This window comes from Oreochromis aureus, linkage group 10 (genome assembly GCF_013358895.1).
Source record: "Oreochromis aureus strain Israel breed Guangdong linkage group 10, ZZ_aureus, whole genome shotgun sequence".
Taxonomy (NCBI): Eukaryota; Metazoa; Chordata; class Actinopteri; order Cichliformes; family Cichlidae; genus Oreochromis; species Oreochromis aureus.
This window is the reverse complement of record NC_052951.1, coordinates 3,156,066-3,175,678: the sequence shown is the minus strand read 5'-3', so window position 1 is coordinate 3,175,678 and position 19,613 is coordinate 3,156,066. Positions and strand designations below refer to the sequence as shown.

Here is a 19,613-nt window from a genome sequence, read left to right as displayed (position 1 = left end):
ATTTACTCACGAACAAATAAAACACTGAAAAAAGCCAAACAATATCATTTTTAGGTTGTCTAAGTGACTTATATATTACGTTTAACCTGAGTAGCGAAAGTCCGCGGTGATCTGAAAATGATGTGCCGGGAGTTGTGCCGTTCTCGGCGGCTTCAGTGACCCTCGAGCTCTCGGTTAGCTATCGAGCTGGTGGGTAACAGACGTCTCCGAAAACGTCGAAGCACTTTTGTAAATATGCGATACCTTGATAAACCGAGCAGATATTTGAAGTTTACACAGCTACATTCTCGCCTGAAAATATGTTAAAAGTTTATTTTGTGACCCAGAAAGATTAATAAAAGTAATTTTAAAACTTAGTAGCGGCCGCCATTGCCGGAAACTGGAGTTTGGTTGGGCCGCGCTATGAATTCTGGGATATGGTGGGCCACGAAGGACACACCCAACCCATCCTTCAAATTCGGGGAAAAGGAGGACGCATTTGTCGGCTGCATTCGGAGGAGTCCACGAATTTGGACAGCCTTCGGCACGTCGCTGTGACATAATCGGTCTATAAATGCGGCCTCAGGAGGATGCAGCCCATGAATTTGGACACGACCACGGACATCCACAGACTCAGACAGTCTGCTGCCGCTTTAAATAAACAGAAAAGTGATCCTGAAACAAATGCTTCCCAAGAAAAAACTACAAGTTGTATTGACAAAATTCTTTCACCGTGAGTGCCACCAGTGTCCAGTCTACCAAATTCTCAGTTTTCATGCCTGTGGAGTTTATTATTTGGACATGGTGACAGGGTGAAGACAGACTGTACTTCTGATTTTCAGACGAATTTTGGGAGCCATTTTAACATTGTTCTCTATGGAAGAGCTGCAGGGAGGAGGCTCTGCGTTGGTGACATTTATGAAAGAACTATAATACCTATTACAATAATAATAACATTTGACGAAAGAGGGCAACGATGGCTTTGTTTTGAGAGTAAAATGATCACTCTAGACCAAACGCTGTGGACACAGCAGGAGTTTAAAGAGAAGACTTTAAGACAAATTTCTCCCCTCTAGCAGTTGAGCTGTCTCACTCTAACCTCCAACATTCCGTCCCATACACACCCATTATAAACTCTGAAACGGGTGAAAAAAAGCATGAAACTTGAACTGGGGCTGAAGAAAAAGTATAACAGATAATAAAAAGATAAATACAAGCTAAATAGTTCAATGTCTTGGCTTCGTTTTAAAGTTTGAATGGTGGCTCTACGTCAACGTATGTAGAAGTAGAGTTGAAATGGGAGTCTGTTGAATGAGAATTTGAAGATTCTCCCATTGAAATACATGGTAAATTTTTGTTGAATAAAGTTGAATAATTTTAAAAATATAAAAGTTAAAAATTAGGAAAATAAGGAAAAAAGAAGAGGAATCTAACAGTGGTTGAATGGTTTGGTTGAACGGTGTTGAAGGAGCTAGATGCCGAGAAATGTACGGAATATGAAAAGTAGAAGAACAATACTGCTTAATCAGCATCCACACTAATAAAGGCCAGTGCTACAAGGTGAGACTGCACACTTTAACCTGGGATTTTCAGTGTTTGAAAGTGGCTCAATTTTTACCACAGTACATCACCATGATTACTTTAGCTGCAGGCATAATACACATCAATATGTTTGAAAACATTGGGCAATCCTCAGCATCACTGGATTCAAGCAAATAGAATAAGAGAAACTGTAGTTTTTAATTGTGTGAATGCTGTAAAGCATACATGCATATTATTAAGAGAGTTTGTGTTTCTGTCACGTAGTAATTGTGCTTAACTGTATGAAGCTTGTTAGACGTTATGAAATAGATCATATATAAAAGCAATTTTTGCCAAAGTGCTTAAAAGACTTTTTTCCTAAGCAAATTTTCTACTTAAATTTTATATTCATTTAATTTAAAATTTCTACAAATTTTGGGATATCTTTTGTAATTTCCATTGCAAATATTAATCAAAGTTAAATTAAGGGGGCATGGCAGAAAAAACACTGGAGCTGAGTTGTGATGATATCGAGTACACTGCTGTTTCAACTGTAGAATGATCGCGCTGCGTTCTCCTGTTCTCTGAAGTACAGACTAGCAAGAAAGCAAGTACGGACCAGCGTACTTCAGTACTGAGAAATGGCCACACAGAGGCCACTCTCACAATCACTGTTCACTCCATGGTGTGTGTGTGTGTGTGTGTGTGTGGGTGTGTGTGTGTGTTTGTGTCAGAGGGGTATTTAGCTGCCCTGAATCAGAAACTGCTTGCTGTTTATAGAGAGTTTATAGATTCACACTGAGTTTATTTCAGACCTTTTTCTCTCGTTCAGCATTTGTTTCAGTTCTTCTTCATCTTTATGAGCTTCAACTCCAGATTTTGCATCTTTTTTTTGTTTTGAAAAATTAAATTTCACCAAATGACGCTCAGTTTAGGTACTTTGTTGGCTTTATTTAGCATATTTTTCTGGTGGGGTTGTGCTCTTGGTTTTCACACTTAAGATGGCTGATATTTTGAAGAGCTTATTCAATTAAACTTATTCCTCAAGTTCAGCTTTGAATATTTAAAATATTTTTTATATATTGCATAATATATTGATATATAAATATATAACTTCCTCCTCATCTGCTTTGCACAGTGTCTAACTACTCTGTATCTATGCAGACTGCTCATGAACGCAGCTCCTTGGTGTTGGTGCTGTTCAGTTCTTATTACTCCAGTCACTGAAATTTTTAACTTAATTTTGTGATGCTTTAGTTTATCTGCTGGCTGTTCTTTCCCACTTTTCTGACAATTTTTCACAGGTGAACAACAAGTTGTTTAGCGGTAACTTCAGCTTCTTCAGCAGTTTTCAGCTCAAAGAGTTTTATTTTATTAAAATTACTGAATTCACACTGCATTCTCACAGGAAATGGCTATTTTTCTAGTTGAGAACCAGGAACACAATGGTATGAATGCATTCACACTTTTGTGTTCCTTTTTCTCTTTATTCTTTAGTATTATTCGTCCTCAAGTAGCTTTAGTTTGTTTTGGGCCCTTTAACTACTTCTGCATACTTTTAGCAATTCATGTTTTACACTATTTTGCTACTTCTGCTCTTTCTGGTCCTATTTTCTGTTATTTTTGACTTTCTATACTTTTTAAAACCTTCAGCTTTTTATGGATTTTCTACCCCCATTATGGAAAGATTCCAGACATCTGTTAAAACTTGGTTGATTTTTAAACGTCACTGTTTCCACATCCTTTCACTTAGAAGCACTATTTAAACTCAAAATGCTCTCAAACCATTTGGCTATTATGACAAAAGAATTTCCCTCGGGATAAATAAAGTTCTTCTTATCTTATCTTATTATTGTATAATTCAGCTTTTGGGTATCTTTTACCGTTTTCATAAAATCCCTGCTCAGGTTTTTCGTTGCATCATGATGATTTTTTATAAAACACGTGCTTTGCTATGTTTGCTCTGCAGTTAAACTAGAGTGCACCACTCTCTCTCTGAATCTGTTCCTCATGTCCAAATAAATTCTTCTTACTTACTCAATTTTCACTCATCCAACACAAATTATATACCAAAACATAGATTTTTATGTTTTGATTCAGAAAATGTGACAGACATTGATGTAGGAGTTAAAGGGAAGCAATACAAATTTCACTCAAAACCAGAGCTGGAAGTCTATCCGGACACGTTTTCCAGTCGTGCCATCTCCTTAATGATGGCTTCATCTATGCCTGAAGTAGCCACAGTTGTTTCGGTGGGAAAAAGTAAACAGCCCACGTAAAGCAAACACAAGCTGCTTCTGATTGGTGGATTCAAATTCAGCAGATTCACACCAACGACTGTATAGAAGGTAGAGATTGATTCAGACTTGATTGGCATCGAAACACAGAGGCCACACTCTCACAGTCACTGTTCACTCCATGGTGCGTGTGTGTGTCCATATTTGTTAACATTGTTAGTGGAGTTCTATATGCGTGCGCGTTTGTGTCTTTGTGTCAGAGGGGTGTTTACAAGCTTCCACCAATCAGAAACTGCCTGTTTAGAGTTTATAGATTCAAGCTGAGCTTATTTCAGTCCTTTTTCACTCGTTCAGCATTTGTTTCAGTTCTTCATCTTGATGAGCTTCAGTTGCAGGTTTTGCATCTTTTTTGTGTTGTTTTGTTTTGAAAAGGTAAATTTCATTAAATGATGCTCAGTTTAGGTACTTTGTTGGCTTTATTTAGCATATTTTTCTGTTTTTTTGTACTCACAGTTTTCACACTTAAGGTGGCTGATATTTTGAAAATCTTTTGCAATTAAGCTCATTCACCAAGTTCAGTTTTGAATGTTTCACATATTTAATATCAGTGTTGGGACTAAGGCGTTATTAAGTAACGCGTTACAGTAACTACGTTATTATTGTGGTAACGAGCACGGTAACTAGTTATTATGCCAAAACCAGGAACGCGTTACTCGTTACTGGGATTTAGATAGGCTCGTTACTCGTTACTTCGTGTGGTGGATATCGCGGAGCTTCCACAGATTCAATAACATTAGCAAGTGGTGGAAGCCAGCAGGTGGATGAAGGAAAAGGGAGGCAAGAGGAGAGACCCGAAGCGGCCGCCGGTCCGCGTGTCAGGTGAACTGAACTTCAGGTAAGAAGTTATGAGCTGCAGTCTATCTGGGTCAGATATAAACCAAGTTTAGGTGGAGTTTATTTTCGGTATGCTGACATTTTCGTACTGCATGCTAGCTAGCATGACGGAGTTTCTATACAGCTGGGTGGGTGCTATGTTACTGATGTTGAACTTTATTTTGTTCATACCGTTAATTATTAGAGTTGCCAACCGTCCCCTAAAAAAACAGAATCGTCTGGTATTCAGAGAAAATATTACGCGTTTCGTACTGAGGTGAAAAGGAACACAGTTTGTTCCGGACTTCAGCTACAATGAAAAAAACACAAAGCTGAAGCTGCACAGCTGCCTCTTCTTCTCTCATTCTCTCCCGTTTCTACTTCAATCACGAAACTGATCAATGATCAGCTGATCAGCTTTTCTCTCTTGTTTATTTATCGCCCACTTTGCGCCAGAAAGAGGAAACCAGCGGATGTCGCGTTAAACAGCAGCAGCACGTTTAAGCTTGATCAGCTGTTGTTAGAATTTATTTAATATTAATTTCTAGTATCAGCTGATGTTTGCTGGAGCCACAGCTGTAAAGCTGCTGGTCATGATATCGGTTTGGTTATCTGGTGAGAGGGAAACATGCAGATGAAACCAGGAGATGTCCTTACTGAATCATCAGAGTTGAACAGGTGATGGAGAAACAGGTTTACCTTTTAGGTGACATGAATGAGTTGAAGGGAAGTTATGAGCTGTTTCTGAGAGACAAATAACACCAGGATCCTTTTCTACATAGCTGACAGCTGGTAACTGTGCAGGGGCGGGTCTAGCAAAGTGTTGCCAGGGGGCCAGGTAGGGCATTAACAGGGAAAGGGGGGCACAAGGAAATACTTTTCTTTATTATTCTCATTTAAAATGTCTCGCTTTTAAAAAAATAATTATCTGAGTCTTACAACAAACGATTGATAGATTGATACATATATACCATCAGAACAGTGTACATCACTGTCACAACAGTGTTTGTTTTCATTCAAAGGCTTTATGATTTTTCCTATAATGGTGGGCCGGTCTCTAGTCAAAATGCCCGGGATGATTGTTTTGTCCCAGTCCAGCTCTGTATGCAGCTCATCTGCAGTCTGGTGTTACCTACATCTTCCTATTCAGAAGGCAGAATTTCCAAGTTCTGAGTACAATCAAAAGCACCACGACTGCAGTTTTTGTGTTGGATGTAAAAGCAGGCTAGAATCATGGCGGCGGTCAACGACGGTCCAGGCGTGATTTCTCTCGTGGAAATGTGCACATTATTTTTCCTTTCTATTGGTAGGTGGCACAGTGCACTTGTGGCAAGTAAGCAAGCTAGAAGACTGGCACTCTTGCTGGGTATCCAGTTATGGAAGCAACACATTAACAAGAGAATTCTGAGTAAAACCAAAGTTACTTTCCCTAGTAACTAGTTACTCTGAAAGTAACGAGTAACTTGAAGTAACTGAGTTACTTTTTTAGAGAAGTAACTAGTAATGTAACTAAGTTACTAATTTAAAGTAACTTACCCAACACTGTTTAATATATATTGCATAATATATCAAAATAACAATATTATCTTGCTTAACTTCCTCCTCATCTGCTCTGCACAGTGTCTATCTGCTCTGTCTATCCAGATTGACCGGCAATGTGTTTTAGGTCTCCTGAACTCCATTAACAGCTTCTAGGTGTTGGTGCTGTTCAGGAGGAGATGGTTCTTATTATTCCAGTCATTGCAATTTTTAGCTTAATTTTGTTATGTTTTAGTTTATCTGCTGGCTGTTCTTTTCTGTTTGTCATGATCCGCTGTTTCGCAGGGAGATTAGGACCCAAACGCAGGTCTCCAAAAATCACAAAGGTAAGTCCAGAACAGCTGTATTGCTGAGCTCTCCCAAAACACAAGATCCAAAAAACTCAAATTCAACTGGAACCGGGAACTACTCAGCTCAAGACACACAGGCACACAGCTAGATGGATGACACGAGCAAGAGCAGAGGCTAATTCAGACAATATGTAAACACAGGATAATGAAGGAACAAATCCAGGTTAACGAGACAAGCGAAGCAAAACTGAACATCGTACACACGAGGCAGGAGACTATCAAAGTAAAACAGGAAGTAACAGACTCAGACACAGGGGGCACATTAAGACGCACAACTTGACCAGGGAAGACAAAAGCACAAACATGGCAGACAGAGCTGAAAGACAGAGAGCCAGGGAGCTAAACACGAGCGAACACTAGAGAACCAGGGACAAGAGAGATAGAGAGCGACAGAGTGACCCCAAACTTGGCATTCATAAAAATACATAATGGATAACACAGACACATGACAGAAGTGGTAGACAAATTAAAATAGCGACAAAACTGACTTCACAGAGAAACTAACACAGGAAACTAGACATAAGAAGACAGGAAACACCAATTTAACCACATAATAACGAGCCTGAACAACAACAAATATAAAATACAGAACGATAATATAAGTAAACTAGAAAACTCCTGAGTATTCTCAAAACTCAAAACCTTAGGTCATAGATGCAGGACCAGGACACTTTTTTTCTAAAGTTTCTGCTATTTTTTTAGATTTCAATAACTTTTTCAGCTCCGACAACAGCATCTTGTGTCATTTTTAGCTAAGTGTCGTGTTCCTTTATCTTATCTGCTGGTAATTCTTTCTTGCCTTTTTAAAGTTGCTGACAGTCTTTCACATTTCAACAACTGTTTTACCATTTTCATAAAATCCCTGCTTGACTTCAAGAATTTGACTGAAGAATTTTTTTGATACCTTTTACCCTTTGCCATGTTTCAGAGTTACATTTGTTTTGTTGTGTTAACAAAGTGTTATAGAAAGTAAAAATCAGAGTGAGTGAGTTGAGATACCAATACCGATACCGATTGGTATCGGGAAAACCAGCCCTGTATATACTTGGTATCAGATTGATACCAAAATCTGCAGCATCACACAGCACTAAATTATGCCATTTTTTTCTCACGTCCAGTCACCTAGATAGATTATTGTAGACAAGTGAAAATCACCATGATTGTTCACTAATTGCTAATCACCATGATTGTTCACAGCATGTCTTTCATCCTGTTTTCCTTCTTCACCCCAACCGGTCGCAGCAGATGGCCGCCCCTCCCTGAGCCTGGTTCTGCCGGAGGTTTCTTCCTGTTAAAAGGGAGTTTTTCCTTCCCACTGTCGCCAAAGTGCTTGCTCATAGGGGGTCATATGATATGATTGTTGGGGTTTTCTCTGTATTTATTATTGTGCGATCTATTGTACAATATAAAGTGCCTTGAGGCGACTTTTGTTGTGATTTGGCGCTATATAAATAAAATTGAATTGAATTGAATTGAATTGAAGCCTTGCTTTTCTGCCAATTTTTCAGAGTTGAACAACAAGTGGTTCTGAGGTAACTTCAACTTGTTCAGCTAAGCAGGGATGTGTCTGATGGGTTGAGTAAACCTTGTTGTCCTTGCCACTTGCTACCAGAAATGAAAAGAAACACAATCTTGAAGAAATTCCCTCCTAATCCTCCTAAAACTCACTGCATTCTCCACAGAGTGACGCAGCATGTTCATTATCTGATCACATGGAGAGACAGAAGAACCCTAAAATTTTAGCCCCCAACATTATACAAAGAATGGCTAACATGATAATATTATCCCAAAATGTTATGTGTGTGTGATTCTGTTCATATCGACGTAGCATTACCTTATAAACAGTACATTTACACAATGACTGAAACTAGCCCACTGAGGTCCCGGATAACAATTGTCATGCTGGCTAGCGAGTGTCTTATACAGTTTCCTGAGAGTAGGTGGTCCGGACTCACTGGATTGTTGTTTATAGCCCACTGTGTCACTGAGACAGTTACACTGCATGCCAAGGGTTAGCGCTTGAAGGGCAGTACTGCTCTTTTACAGCCAGAGGTCACTAGCTGTGGACCTGGCTACAGGTGGGAGATGTTCAGTGGCAGCAGAAATATTACAGGACCATTGCCTGATCTCAAATCCTCCTTCCGCTAACAACTGTTCCAGGCTGTCCACCAAGCACTTGGCCTCTTCTGCTTTGGACATACATTTTTGTCAACATAAAATGACCCAACTATGTTAGCCGGGTTGGTGGTTACATTCCTGCTGTCCTTGACACGGTGTTGAAAGGCCTATACGGCGCAACAAGGGCTGCAATTTCTCCCTAATGTTATACTTGCCACTCATATATGGATGACTCCTCTTCTCTCTGCATATCTTTCCAGAAGAAGCGCAAGAGTGGTCTGTCTTGGTGCGGCAGGCGTACTTGGTGGAACATTCCTTTAATTTCGCCACTCACGACCACAGCGTGCTGGCAAAATTAAAGGAGTACACCAAGGAGTGATGGAACTAGGGCCTTGGTAAAAGCTGGTCATTCAGTAACCGGCCATGGTATTGCAATGAACAGTTAAAGACTATCCTGTTCTTACCATTATGCTGCACCATGTGATGTGGAATAAACCACGATTCCTCTGTCTGGCCGGCTTCTTTCAATGAGATCTTGACTATGTAGCCTGCCTGTTCCAGTTTGTGGATTTTATAGCAGCAGGAATCTGCCTGGCTGGGGGCCTGAGCAAGCCTACATTCAGTGCTGCGAAGACTAGATATTACATCTTCCTTTGGGGCATAAAGACTGGTGATGGGTGTCCACTGCAGCAAAGGTCTGGCATAACGTTGCACCCCATCCACGTTCACTTGAATGATCACAACTTATAAAAGGTTATAGGCATGTTGGTCCTGTTCAGATCTGGTGGCAGCTTTCTCATCATGGGGCAGAGTGTCATGCTGCCACCGGTCTTCCACATTCCTGAGAAGGTCACAATGCTCCTTTGCTGTGGATAAATGTAAGCACTGCAGCTCATAGGCCCCACACAGTGCATGATGAGATGAGGTACATCAGACCCGATTAGAGGTAAAGATGTCACCTGATCCATTGAGGACAGAGGGGGTTCCCTTAAGTGATGGTACTTCTGTTGTAGAAAAGAAACAGGATAAGTGAGATCAGCCAGGTTGAGCCCATTAGCTGTGAAAGCATTAGGGATCCTGTATCCCTCAACAGGTTTGCCCAGCGATGATTCTTCAAAGGAGACTGAGGATCCCGCAAGCTGCTCAACATTCTGGTGTACTGTCTGTAGGGACAATGTTTCTGTGTGGCAGTGAGTTTCAAGTGTTGCGCTACAGGTGCTAGGATGATCGTTCTCTCCGACCCATCATCTAGGATAGCATATGCCTCCATTGCATAGTTACCATTGTGAATGAGAACGTTCACGACCTTTAACATAGCTTCTGGGAGCGCTTAGGGTGATCAAGGTAGATATGTGTCAGAGGCAAATGCACCATGAAAACAGCACTCAAAGTTTCCTGCACAGAGTCATGAAGTACTGTGAGGTGCTGCTCTTTGCAGAGCTTACAAGGGCTCTTCAAGACACAAACATCTGCAGAAAGACCACATCGCCAACATCGGTTACCATCCTTGATCCATTTAACAACCTGACTGGTTCTCAGCTTCTTGAATTCATTACAGTTGTTGAGATAATGTGTTTTTTCTCGCATCACAGACAGTCGGGCTGTGGCTTAGTGCTGGATTTAGGTCGATTCAGTGATGATGATTCATTGCTTTCCTGAACTGTAAGGAGGACTGGTGTCAAGCCCACTTCTTCACTTCTTCACTTCACAAGGAGTCATTCTGGAAAAAAGTGGCTGCCTGACTGGAGATTCACTTAGCAGCGTGATTGCAAATTTAGTCACAGGCAAAGTCAGATAGTGTCTTATCTGTACCTGAATGCAGGGTGCCATGGATCAAGCAGTGTTCCACAAAACTGTCACGAAGGGCTGGAGGCATTTTACTCAATAGTTGATCCACATGTGACCCACACATTAGCTCGTAAGCGCTTGGACCCTCAAATGTCTTTAACATTCCAACCAATGACTGAAAAGATAATGAAAAGGCATCGAAGGCAGTTGCATCTCCCATTTTCAGAGCTGGAGTGCTTCAGATTGCACTCATCTCTGACTGGACTAGCTGTCTTGGCTAGCCATACTTCTCCTGGAGCCCCTGTAGAGCAGCTGTGTAGGGCTGTGGGTGGAACATGTAGGCCTTTGCCATTTGTAAAGCACTAGGGAGTTTTAAATGGCTGGGTAAGCAACACCTGACTTATACTGCTCACCAAGGTGGGTGTGACTACTCAGCAGGTCATCCAATGCCATCTTGAGTAGAGCAAAATCGCTCTCCCAAGATGGGCTTTTGGAGACACTCTCCCTTCCACTTTGAAATACCGATAATGTAAGTCTGGGAATGCCATAAGCAGAGGCAATTAGAAGTTCTGCTCCAGCGGATGGAATATGACTAGTTTGGGGGGATAGACAGCATTAACCAGCAGTGTTTGAAAAGTAGGGATGAATGAAGACTGGCCTAAAGTAGGGGCAGTGACAGACTGAGCCACCGGTGGGACTGGTGTCATGCTCTCGAATGTGGAGATGGAAACCAAAGGTGCAGAGTCGATGTGCCTTGCCAAGCCAGGAGACCGAGTAGCTGAAGCTGCAGCTACAGCTGACCCCCCCTTGGAGAAATAACTTCAGGACCCAGTGGGTGTTGCGCAGAGGCCGCAGGTGTACCTTTCATGAATAATGCCAGTGGCCCAGCGGCAGGCGTTGGGACAGATGTCCCCATTTAGCTGTATTGGTAGGAACATTATGGTAAACTGGGGGACCCTCATACCGATTTGAGCATGCCCTGTCCTCATTTGGGAAAGTGAAGCTGGTGTACGGAAGCTGTCTGTGGAGACCAGTGTTGGTCAAGTTACTTGAAAAATGTAATCAGTAACTAATTACTGATTACTTCCCCCAAAAAGTAATCCCATTACTTTACTGATTACTTATTTTCAAAAGTAATTAATTACTTAGTTACTTAGTTACTTTTTAAAAACACAATTTACAACCTGAATAGATAAAGCGATAGATCTTTCAGCCCAATTCTACTTTTTCTGCATAATCCATCATACAAAATGTAATCAACTGGAAAAGTCTCTTTTGGCTCTTTCCAACTCTTTCTCTGCTTTCTTTAAATGGTGACTCCTGTCAAAGCGCTTAGTTAAGGTCTCCCTGGCCTGCAGTGCCTCCTCCTGCATTCATTGAGCTTCTCTCACCTGAATCTAAAGTTGCTGATATTCCAAATCAGCCTGAGTCCTCTTCAAACTGTTGACAGATATTATCAAGCTCCATTTGTTTCATTCTCTCCTCCAAAAGTGCAGTCTTTTCAGGGGAGATGTCCAGTGCATGGTAAGCCTCAGAATCTCTAGCTAAACCATGCTGCTGTAGCTGAAAGGGCAAACAGCCATGTGATGGTGATTAAACCTTTCGCCAAAAGGCATCATTGCTAGGCTGACACCTTTATGTTATATCATTTCACATCTGTGGCTATTCTCAACCATGAGCTTAATTAGGCTTTAAATACTGTAGGGCTGCAAAATGGTGGTGAGGTGGAGTCATTGCTTTTCAGCTTGTGTATAGAAAATTAGCTTGTCTATATCAATGACATGCTGTTCAAACATGACCGTATTAGACCTGTTCTGATGTGTTAATTAGCTAGCACAACCTTTGATCTCAGACTGGGATTGATCTTCTTTAATCAAGGATTAATGATGTCTAAAGACTTGTGATTAACCAGCAGAGGATATGCCTCATGAAGAGAGGCCTAAAGAGAGGAGGAAAACAAAAGAATACAGACTGGATGGCTGTATTGTCAGGATATCTGTGTAGATTGAAAGCTGTGGGGCCTAGACTGCAGAAAACAGTTGAAGGAGCCATGAAAACACCCAAGTACACATGATGAAAGTCTTCTATAAATCTTTTGTTTTTGCAATCTTCCATATGGACTAGTCCTCAAATATAAAATCACTTCTGTTAATGAACCTCACCAAAAGCACACAAAAAATGCTAATGAAAATGTGATTTATCCTATTTTAAGCCGGATGGTAAACATTTGGCTCATATATGGAAGTCTAGAGGGACCCAATTATAAAATATAATCACATATGTAATGCAGCCCAAACTTTTCTAGGTGATATTTGACAGAGCTTTATGCATCAAATGCAGTCAGATCAGGTCATTAAACACTTTCATTTTAACACATTTAACAGGTTCTCTGGGGGTTCCCTACTAGAAAATCAGTGTAGTGTCTGGATGGCCTCATTTGAGAACAGAGCAGGAGAATTCACAACGAGTGTCCGACCTCGTATATGCTGGACACATGAACCCTTGTCCTGTTAGCTGTGAGAATTTTGAACAATGTCTAAATCCTGATCTTCCCATCATTTCCTGGCATTGATGTCTGAGAACGGCTTTAGTTTTATTAGAGATGGCATAATTTTAATTAAAGACTTGAAATGCTGATCATGCAGGACATTTGACCAAGAATGCACTTTAACAGATCTCTTATTAATTTTCTGTTGTGCCATCAGTTGAATCTAAACCTGTATGTTTTCGTCTTTCTAGAGTTAAATGACATCACTGAACCGCTCATCCTCAAATTTATACATACGGAGTGGAGCAGCATCAGTTGTTGGAATGGTCATGTGTGTTAGCTGTAAACATAGGTAAGGTAAGAATTCGCATTTGCATTTATGGACTGCATTGATCCATAATTATACAACATGCATACATTATTTGTTGTTTCTATTAATGTATACAACATAAATTCCTACAACATTCATCCCTATACATTCCTGTACCACACACACAAATAACTGACTCTACTAATGGGTTCAATCCTAAACCACAGTATTGTGGCCCATTATAATAGCTTAAGTAGCTTTCATACAAGGTACACAAGGTATACATTTGAGTCTTCCTACAGATAAATTTGGCTGACTTGTAGTTAGAATACTTTTCAAGTATTTCCATTATCAGACCAATTTATGCAAAATTATAAAAAATATATGATTCACTGTATAAAACTCTCCTGAAACTCAAGTTCATCTCAGCGTTGGGTTCAGAAGGTTCTCCATTCAGGTCTCCTGAAAATAATTAGCCATCGAGAATTTTTGGCTGTTCCATAGCCTGGCTTTAACGTGTTCTAAAAGAGAGAGTTTTTAGCTTTAACTCCAATAACAAGGCAACACTATTCCAGATGTTCTTAGCATTTCAAAACTCTTGTTCTAAACAACAAATAAAATTGATCCTCTTCCAGGCAGAGGCAAAAGCAGAGCATGCCTTGCATCTTCATAAGCAACCGGAAGCAAGTTTAGGTAACAGAAAAAGATTCCCTCTCCCCTCCACCAAGCTGCCAAAATGCTATCTACCATTCCATGCAGCTGCCTCTTACCTCTAATTCAGTCTGTGCTGTTGGCACCATAATGTACCATTCCTCCATTACAGCTTTCCTCTGCTACCATATCTGACACCGGGATGCCAGTTTTTCACTCCTCCATCCAACTACAGCTTGCATTATGCTAGCCCAAAATACCTCACTACCTAAAAGCCCAATTAGCTCCAACTGCCTTCCCAAAACTCCTGAACCTATATTGTTAGCATGCTAGCAAGATAGCATGCTACTGCCACAAAGTATATATAGGAAGGTTACATCCACCATGCACTTAGGAGACTGTACAATTGCAGTAATTCAACAACTTTGGTATGGCGTTATTTTTGTGCCACTATTCTGAGCGCACGTAAAAAAAAATTACAGGTGCAAGTGCTGCATTTTGAGGAGAAATTTATTTTGAGCGAAGAAAAGCTAAATTTGAGTGAACAAAATTCATTGCTGTGTGCAAAAAATGTATTTCAGTGTTTGCTATTATCCACACACACACACACAATAGCAGCCCCTCTCGCTCAGTTTTTGCATTTGCGCTTGCTCGCAACGTGTTGCTTGCACTCTCAACATTTCTGCCCGTGCACGTTCAACTCTTTCTGCACACCGTTATATTTGTGCCACAAAACCAGCCAATCACAGACTTGGATGCAAAAAAATCTGATTGGCTGTTCTGGTCTCCAATCAGATCGAAATGACGAAATGCAATATCCCAGAATGCATTTCGTCCAAAACTCAAACGAGGCAGTGGCGGAGGAACACAGAGTGGCAGAGTTTGAAATATTACTCTTTCTGGGTCACAAAATAAACTTTTAAGATATTTTCATGCGAGAATGTTGCTGTGTAAACTTCAAATATCTGCTTGATTTATCAAGACATCACATATTTGCATAAGTGCTCTAATGTTTTCGGAGATGCCTGTTGCCCACCAGCTGACCGGGTGGTCACTCGGGTTAAACATAATATATAAGGCTGAACTGACAAAAAATCGGCCGACTACACCACCAGGTATTATAGGAAAAACCATGAACTAAAACAAACACTGTTGTGACAGTGATGTACACTGTCTTGTTGGTATATATGTATGATTTGTATCACCTTCATGTTTCCCTCTCACCACATATCCAAACCGATATCATGACGAGCAGCTTTTACAGCTGTGGCTCCAGCAAACATCAGCTGATACTAGGAAGTAATATTAAATAATTTCTAACAACAGCTTATCAAGCTTGAACGTGCTGCTGTTGTTTAGCGCAACATCCGCTGGTTTCCTCTTTCTGGCGCAAAGTGGGCGATAAACAAACAAGAGAGACGGGACTTGTGGCAGAAAAGCCAATCAGCTGATCATTGATCAGTTTCATGATTGAAGTAGCAACAGGAGATGGAGGGGAGAGAATGAGAGAAGAGGCAGTTGTGCAGCAAAAACACAGAATAACTCCAGCTTTGTGTCTTTTTTTCATTCTAGCTGAAGTACGGGACGAATCGCGTTCCTTTTCCCCTCAATACGGATGCATTGTAATTGGTCTAGCCCAGAGTTGATCATGACCAATTGGCTAATCCACCACCTTTCATTGTTTATACCGTTACAAAAACAAACAAACATAAAAATGAAAAATCACCATCGGCTCACCGGGCATGTGCCCGGTATGCCCAATGGCCAGTCCAGCTATGCGGTCAGCTGGTGGGTAACAGGCATCTCCAAAAACATTAGAGCACTTTTGCAAATATGTGATGTCTTGATAAATCGAGCAGATATTTGAAGCTTACACAGCAACATTCTCGCATGAAAATATCTTAAAAGTTTATTTAGTGACCCAGAAAGAGTAATATTTCAAACTCTGCCACTCTGTGTTCCTCCGCCACTGCCTCGTTTGAGTTTTGGACGAAATGCATTCTGGGATATTGCATTTCGTCATTTCGATCTGATTGGAGACCAGAACAGCCAATCAGATTTTTTTGCATCCAAGTCTGTGATTGGCTGGTTTTGTGGCACAAATATAACGGTGTGCAGAAAGAGTTGAACGTGCACGGGCAGAAATGTTGAGAGTGCAAGCAACACGTTGCGAGCAAGCGCAAATGCAAAAACTGAGCGAGAGGGGCTGCTATTGTGTGTGTGTGTGTGTGGATAATAGCAAACACTGAAATACATTTTTTGCACGCAGCAATGAATTTTGTTCACTCAAATTTAGCTTTTCTTCGCTCAAAATAAATTTCTCCTCAAAATGCAGCACTTGCACCTGTAAAAAAAATTTTCGTGCGCTCAGAATAGTGGCACAAAAATAACGCCATACTTCTGATGCTCAATGTCAAAGTGTTGCTACCTTCATTCCAGTGGCCATTTCTGCCCAGCCCACCCACACATTCCCGCTAAGAATCATAATCAGAATACTTTATTAATCCCTAGGGAAATTTTGTGGGTTACAGTTGCTCCAGTACTGTAGCATTAACAAAAACAAACTAGACTATTTATCAACACAGTATGTTAAGATATGAGGAACAGCACAATATATACAATATATACAAATCACCAAGTAATTAATATTCAGGGTTGACAGATGTGATTATAAATGAATATCAAGATATTGACAGCAACATTACAGAATGAGAAAGAGCATGTGCAAAAAGGATGTAACTATTGCAGTGTTTACAGTGGAGGAGATGGAGGAGTTGTACAGGGAGATGGCCACAGGCAGGAATGATTTCCTGTGTCATTCAGTGGTGCTTTTTGGTAATCTCAGTCTCTCACTGAAAGTGCTCCTGTGGCTATCCAGCATGTCATGGAGTGGGTGGGAGGTATTATCCAAGGTTGTCTTTAACTTGGACAACATTCGCCTCTCCGGTCGGGAGCTGGACTCCCTTAAGGTGTTAAGTCAAGGTTTTCTTGGTCTTCCTGAAATCCACAATCAATTCCTTGGTCTTTCCCACATTGAGCTGCAGATGATTCTGCTCACACCACGTGACAAGGGCGTCAGCCACAGCCCAGTACTCTGACTCATCACCCCTGCCATCAGAAAACTTCTGAAGATGGCAGGTCTCTGTGCTGAAGCCTTTGGTGTTTGGTGGCGAAGAGGAAGGGGGAGAGGACAGTCCCTTGTGTTGCCCCTGTGTTGCTGATTACCTTGTCAGACACACATTGTGGAAGGTGCACATATTGTGGTCTTCCTGTCAGGTAATCAACAATCCAGGACATCAGAGAAGCATCTACCTGCATAGCTTTTAGCTTATCACCCAGGAGGGTCGGACTGATGATGTTGAATGCACTGGAAAAGTCAAAAAACATGACCCTCACAGTGCTCGCCAGCTGGTCCAGATGGGTGTAGACACAATTGAGCAGATAGATGATGGTGTCCTCAGCTCCGACTCGGGGCTGATAAGCAAATTGAAGGGGATCCTGATGTGGTCACCTATGGGTCAGAGCTAAGCAGTTACTAGCCACATCTGTCTCAACACCAGTTAGTATTCAAGCAATGAAAGAAGCCTTAAAAAAATTACCCTAAGCCAAATTTCATTGACTCACCATCATCACCATCAACTCACTTTCACCATCAAATCAAAAGGTTTTGCATGATGAAAGACATTTGAGAGGGATTCATGATTAGGCCTTTCCTTAATCGCCTTTTCACATCAGTCCATTTGGCACTGCAACCAGAAAGTATTCCAGAAAAAAAATACATCATTATAGATATCAGCCTCATCCCGAACAATAATAGCTTAATTCCTAGAGATGACTTTTCCCTGAAATACAAATACTCAGTAGGTCACGCTAGTCAAAATTACAAGCGCCTTCAAGTTCCTGCCAATCCACCCTGAATTCAGGTTCCTCTTTAGAATCAAATGGAAGGCAGTTTGCTATTTTAGAGTTGGGCTTACATTTGGAAAGACAGCAGCCCCAAGATGTTCAGCTGTCTTTCCAAAGCCAAAGCCAAAGGATAATTACCAACAAGACAACAACCACATATTGCCATATCTGGTCCATCTTATGATTTTCTAGTTATATCTTCCTGGATATATCTCCTCCCACATCACCTCCAGCGCATGGGTTAACCACCCTGATGTCAGTTTTCACTTAATTAAGCAATCTCTTGTCAGAAGACAAAACAGAAGGTCCTTGGATATCCCTGTAGTGTCTTGGCATGACCCTCAACACTATTTGGTTTCAGGCTTCTATGCCCTTGGAGAAACTTAGTGACATTAAACTCCCCCAAAACTTTCTCCTTGCTCGCTCTTGCACCAAACAAAAGCTGCTTTCCTTTTAAGAACACTTTGTTCTTAAAAGGCCATTCCGCACATAATCACAATAATTCTGTAAAACTCTTCCTGGAATGTGGCATCATGTCTTTGCCAAGTGGAATGGCATCACTTTCTTTTATGATGATCAGCTGTCCCGCTCTGATGACATTCAGCTCTGCAAAGATTTTGCTTTTTCAATAGTTTCTGGAGGTTATTATGGTGGAAAGTGGTTCTCCTCTAATTGGCCATCCAAATTTTCACAGTAGCTCAAAAACAATTTCCCATCATCTTCAGCCATTTACAGAACTACCCAGTAGTTATCACTGTGGGGGAACAAATGGTCAAAAAGATTAATCCTCATTCACTGCACATAATTTGCATTATTAACAAAGGCTGAAGCAACTCCCCATCCATCATGTCCTTCGTGCATCATCTTGCGTGGCTGTTGGTCACCCACCAATTCTTACTCAGAGCAGACCCCATTCCAGGCCGTCTCTCGTCGTCTCTTTCTCCAGACAGATCCTTGTCCCACATGCAGAATCAGACACAATGCAAGTACTTTAACATTCACCCATAATATTTAAGATTTAAACCCTAGCTTTGCAGAGGTCATTAGCTTAATCTCAGGAAGCCATCATTAACAGCCTTACTCACAACACTTTGCCCACTGTCTGAACCTCTTGGAATTCATTTCATTCCTTTTGTTCCTGTTTCAGTCTACTCTTCCTGTCCTTCATGATCATTACATTGCCTAGTTTTTTCCTCAAATACACATCAAATCCTTTCTATCAAAATCCCCACAATAAAATCTTACCTTAGTTGCATTTCTTCTTCAAAACCTCTCACAGATTCCCCTTGCGTTTTCCTCCGCGTTATCTCAGCTATCACTACTCATTAAAAAACTCCAGCATCAGAAGCTCCCTTCAACTTCTCTCCATCTACTGCTGCTCAAAGACCAAATTACAAATTTCAGATAATCACCTCTGCATCAATGACCTTCACTTAATCTTTGAATGTTTGCCTCACATTCTCCAAAGAAGTAAGAATAACCAGTCAGGCCACCCTCTGTCCATATTGTATGTCACCATAAAGTTACTCCTGAGCCCTCTCGAGCCCATTAGCAACAGCTTTAAAAATGTCATCATGCTTCCCCTTTAGACCCTCTGTTTACCACTGAGTATGGCCAGGTTGCTCCTCAGTTTCAGTTTCTCTCAAACTTCAACTTCTTCCATTGTCCCAAATTTCTCCTGATTGCTTTGCTCGACATTTTTTCTGTATGAGTACATGAGCTATGTCTGCCTCATACAAAGGGATCCCTGACCACCTGACCGAGGTCATTGTCCATTGGTCATTGTAAGCCTACCAGTTATATATTCAAAACAATTTTCAAAATCTTCATAATACTCAATCATCACTGCTTTT

At 41.0% G+C, this 19,613-nt stretch overlaps 1 protein-coding gene across 3 annotated transcripts in view; it reads left to right on the top strand.

The window, feature by feature from the left end:
• Positions 1-19,613, top strand: part of LOC116332802 (galactosylgalactosylxylosylprotein 3-beta-glucuronosyltransferase 1) — a 66,453-nt gene that overhangs the window by 35,350 nt on the left and 11,490 nt on the right. Inside the window, exons 1-3 of one of the 3 annotated variants that reach the window (XM_039617961.1) lie at positions 4,611-4,632; positions 6,435-6,475; positions 13,145-13,245. The gene's annotated coding sequence lies outside the window, so the exon portion shown is untranslated. Of the gene's footprint in view, positions 1-4,610; positions 4,633-6,434; positions 6,476-13,144; positions 13,251-19,613 lie in introns of those variants that run through there. The other 2 variants (XM_039617962.1, XM_031755860.2) reach the window with 2 other exon arrangements.